This window comes from Vigna angularis, chromosome 1 (genome assembly GCF_016808095.1).
Source record: "Vigna angularis cultivar LongXiaoDou No.4 chromosome 1, ASM1680809v1, whole genome shotgun sequence".
In the NCBI taxonomy this organism is placed as follows: domain Eukaryota; kingdom Viridiplantae; phylum Streptophyta; class Magnoliopsida; order Fabales; family Fabaceae; genus Vigna; species Vigna angularis.
The window spans coordinates 11,120,251-11,125,316 of record NC_068970.1 but is presented as its reverse complement, the minus strand read 5'-3'; the positions used below and the strand labels follow the sequence as shown (position 1 = coordinate 11,125,316).

Here is a 5,066-nt window from a genome sequence, read left to right as displayed (position 1 = left end):
TTAAAGTCTCAGCAATATCAGCACCTTAATATATTATTATTTATACCTACCACCACTCACAGAGGGAGAAAGGGTCGAGTTAGTGAAGCTAAGAATGCGCTGTCATGGGTGGTGGAGGGTCCGAATGGGACCAGACACAGTTGCTATCGATTTGTAAGCTCACACATCAATGTGTGTTACTGTTACCTGTCGTTCCCACCATTTGTAATTTGCTAAGGTAGATCCAAATTCTTCATTTGTGGAGACTATGTTATTGTCGCCTTTTTCAAAGAAGTTTCCATGGGATTTGGGTCACCAAAATGAAAAATTTATGTTAATTTTATAACAAACAAACTGTAAATTTTAAAAAGAGAAATCAAAATGATTAAATTAGGAAGGAAAATTGTCAGAATGTAACGTAAAAATAACGTTACTGTTTATATATTTGCATTTCTAAACTAATGTTAGGTTGGGAAGGTCCCGCATTGAAGAGAAGAGTTATGCGGATCTCACCGACAATTGTACATAAGCTACAGTTTCGTGCGAATGACTCATATCCGTGTCATATTTTTATGTTGCAGTGTGTTCATCCCACGTGGCATCTCTTCGCAATCAAATTTGGTACGTGTGAGTAATTATTTTTTTGGTTTTCTTGCTTAGTAAGTTAGTTAGTAATTCCACACGTGTAGACATGTTTATTGATTTAATACACTCATTTATATTATATTAATTTAGAAAATTGTATTTTTAATTATGATATAATGTAAATACATGAGTATGGAGATGATGGCTTATATTAACCTTTTAGCGTCACTTTCTTGATCATGGTCAATGAAATCTGTGATTTGTTACTGGGCGCCTAGTTTGCGGTCAAGCTGGAGCGGCAAAGGTGGTCAAGTTGACCCAGAGACATTCGCAACGCTTATCATGTGAATCCAACACAAGAAAACAGGTTCTTCTTTCTTATCTTGTTTTCAATGCTTTCACACTTTCAATATGTATAACTAAAATATAATGCTTTTTAAAGTTTCTTTTTCTTTAGATTGTTCTATTCTGTTTTATTACTTTAACTCTTTTGCATATATAGAATCAACCTTCAGTGCTTTTTTACTATTTTATTTCTTTTTCCAAAACTAAATTACATCACACTTCAGAGGTCGTGCTTAAGAAGTCCTTGAAGTAGAAATTTATGTTGTTCTGCTCTTTTCAAAATTTTGCCAACGCAAATTCATTTTCAAGGAGTGAAAGTGTCTAAAATTACTATTTGAAAATAAAGATTTGTTAATATGTTACACTTTTAAGGATACTTTTGAAAATATATATTAATATTAAGTTGGTTTAAGTGAATTTGAGATTAAAAATAAAACTTCACATTTAATTTTATAAAAGTTTTAGTATAATTGTATACTTGATTTTGTACTGATTTAAATGTTGACCTTAAAAAATGTTTAGGTTCTACATCACTTAGGTATCAGCTAAAAAAAAGTTTAAATATTTTTTAATTTTTCTTTCTTCCTCTTTTAAAAATAAAATATTGTACAAAATTTTAGATCCCAAAACAAATATTACTTAAGATATACGAAAACAAATTTGTAAAGATATTATTCCTAAATTTCATAACGTGAGACCTGATCAAGTAGCAAAGTGATTGTCCTTTTCTAAATTTTGTGATAGATAATTAAAAGTATATGGTTTTAAATTTTATTTAAAAAAAATGAATTTAAATTTTTTTTATACACTTGATTCATGTTTATTTCGCTTAGTTTAAACGTGTGAGTAATATCAACTAATAGTTAATATATTTAATTCAATTCAACTAATATCAATAGGGGAAAACTTGTATACACATAGTTTAATAAATAAAAAATATATAATTTTACAATTTTTTTACTATTTTATGGGTACAATAGTCATTTACAAAAACTACAAATAAAAAAATAATATTTTATATTTTCAACTAGAATAAATAAAAAATTAAATATTATAAAGAAGTAAAAACAAATCTTTTTTCTTTATTATTAAAATTAAACTTCAAATAAATATTTAAATATAATTATATTATTTAAGAACTAGAATACATATTGAATAAAAATAAAATGAAGTTTGATTACATTTAAATGTTACCATGTCTTTTATTATTAATATTTTTTGTGTTCATCCTATTTTGTAGTAGTGTTTGTTTTTTATGTTTTTATGATTTTTGATTTGGCTTAGACTGATGTATATTGATTCAATGTATGTTTATTTTGTAGATAGAATAGATAATAGTATTCATGTATGTGACATATGTACCATGATGGTCAAATGAAGTGGAAAGTGTGAATTAAGTATTTTGTGAGAGGGATTCTATGGAAAAATTCTTATTGTTGTTTGGTAGTGTGATGTATGGAATTAGAAACTCAGATTAATGGATGATTTTGACACTTCTAATAACTTCCAATCATAAGTAGAGAATGATAGTTATATCGTGAAGAGTAGCATAAGGTTCTTAGTCTTATGGTCATGTCTAATAAGGTCATGATTTTGACGGATTGACCTTGGTGTGATAGTTTAATGTGGGCAGGTTATTTCACCACATACGAGACATGTCTCTCATGAGTCCAACATCAACACATGTATACGTATGATCAGAAATCTAGAGTTGGTATGCTTATTGTTGTATTGTTTCATTTGATCAATTATTGAGATATCAATGAATTTTAATTTTATGAATGTTCTTTGGTATTTTAGTTTGTCATTTTGTCTTTGTGTGTGTATTATTTTCTTTTTGACTGTCTTTGGTGGGAGTAGAAAAAAATGTTTATGATAAATAAGTGCTAGTTAGTGATGGAGCTGAGGCTTAGAGTATGAAGCTTTGTTGTTTTTTTTTCTGTAAAGACTAAATATTACAGTTTTTATTTTGTATAGTATATTTCCTTATAGTAAGACCGTTTGTTCGAGTTAACTATCTTATATATTATTAAAAATGTTATAATAATTGAATGTTATAAAAATTGAAATATTACATTGATTAGCATTAACCTCTTCTTAAGATTTTTTTATGATAATTAATATATTAATGCATTTATCACCTAATCTTAATTAATTTGAGCAGTAACTTTATCTTAGATTGAAAATTTAGAATTATGAGTATAAAATATTAGTTTCAAACATTATGGCATCGTTTTTTCATTCAAAGCAAACATAATGATTCATAATCACAATAGTGACTAACAGGGAGGGTAGATGGATAATAAACGGTTCTAAATTTGGTCCATGAAACTCACAGTATTGATGTATTTAATTCACATATTCACTGATTTTTATGTGAACAACTTGATTTTCATTTTAGAAGATTTAAATTTCGACATGTTTTTACAAATAAAAACACATTTCTATAACAATATACAGTACAACCGTTCATATCTTGCAGAAAACAAGGAACAAATTTTTCCGTAAATTTGTTTAATCAGTTGGTAAAAAACCACTATCTTTCTTTTCATAATAATCTAAGGACGAAAACTGTTTAGGAAAAAAAATAGTTTTAGTACTTTTAAATTTATCACATTAGTTAAATTTAATAAATATCATAAAGCCATCTTTACACAATCTAATACAGTTTATAAATTTAATTACACTGATATTTTCGTATCCGGTAACATTACACTTTCGGTTCATACATGAACTACTTTTTTCATAAATAAATTCTTCAGTTAAATGTTTATATGCCCTTAAATATACTTTTTATTCCTACTTTCATAAATACGTAACTTTTATATTTTTAAAGTTTTAATTATACATATTTTTTTTAAAGTTAGGTTTTTTTAATCCATTTACCATATCATTTAATTGCTAATAAAACATTACTTATAAGTAATAATAATTTTTTTTATCCAGGTAGATAATTTAATATTTTTTATTAATACTAAAAATAAAAATCTTCAATTCCCTAATATTTGTTAGATATCATATTTTATACATTAGTGGACTTAGTTTAACAGAGAATAACTACAGAACTCATATTTGGACGGTTTGTGTTAAATCCACGTGTTATCTAATTTGAAACGGTAAAATTACTTACCTAAAAAAATATTAAAGAAACATGATGTTATTTGTAGCAATGAAAAGGATATTCACATTTAGTTTCCACTTTCTTCCAAACCTAATATTATGCTTCTATTTCTATAAACAATCTATTAATTTATTTTAATTTTATTTTCTCATTATTTATTCAGTCGCACGTTTACCTTTTGTACCTGCAATAACTATCTCTCTCTCTCTCTCTCTCTCTCTCTCTCTCTCTCTCTCTCTATATATATATATAACCTCTCTCTCTATCTCTCTCCCTCTCTTCCATTTGAATTCCTATAATTGTGATATGATTGTCATTTTCAAAGAACATCTTTCCCAATTTTTTAAAAAGGAAAGAACCAGATTGATCTAGAAAGGGTACCCACAGGGTTGTGATTTACACGACAAAGTTAATCAGATTAATTCCACCACATAATAATAGTAGTTAAGAATTTGCTTCACCACTTTATCACAATTATTTTTTAACCCTTCGTTAATGATAATGCTAATATATTCAAACACTTTTCTTAGGAACAATAGATATTCCACACGTTATACTCCTCCCAAACTTACTTAGATGTGAATTTGAATTGACAGCACCAACTTGACGTTCGAAATCAAATTAAAATATCTCCCAATGCTTAGTGTATTATTAATTAAATGGTAATTAATTAATTAATTAATTAACAAAGAAACATCTTTCACGCAAGTTTGCTATATCTTATTATAATCGAAGAGATAAAAACCACATGGTATTGTTGTGAGATAATTCATTTCACATAAGTCTACTTTATGTGAAATCATATCTTATAGTTGGAGTTGAGGAATTTTTGATAATGTTACGATAAAATAATAAATAGATGATGGCACTTTTGCGTCGCTTAGGACATGGCACGAAACTTTGGGATAAGGTTTGGTTTTCAGAGAACCAACCAAACACTTTGCGTCAGAAAAACTGCTTCTTCTAAATTCTGTAGATGATGAATTTATTTTTCAAATATGAGATGAATAGTACTTAGTTTTTTTTTGAAGTTGTG

At 27.1% G+C, this 5,066-nt stretch overlaps 1 long non-coding RNA gene across 2 annotated transcripts; it reads left to right on the top strand.

Moving 5' to 3' along the window:
• The first annotated feature begins 545 nt into the window (after nucleotides 1-545).
• On the top strand, nucleotides 546-2,891 carry LOC108341709 (uncharacterized). Of its 2 annotated transcripts, none has more exons than XR_001833312.2 (3): nucleotides 546-600; nucleotides 843-931; nucleotides 2,529-2,891. It is a non-coding gene; the product is annotated as an uncharacterized LOC108341709 (long non-coding RNA). The 2 variants fall into 2 exon arrangements; XR_008246448.1 differs by having other exon boundaries at nucleotides 788-931.
• The last annotated feature ends 2,175 nt before the right edge of the window (nucleotides 2,892-5,066 follow it).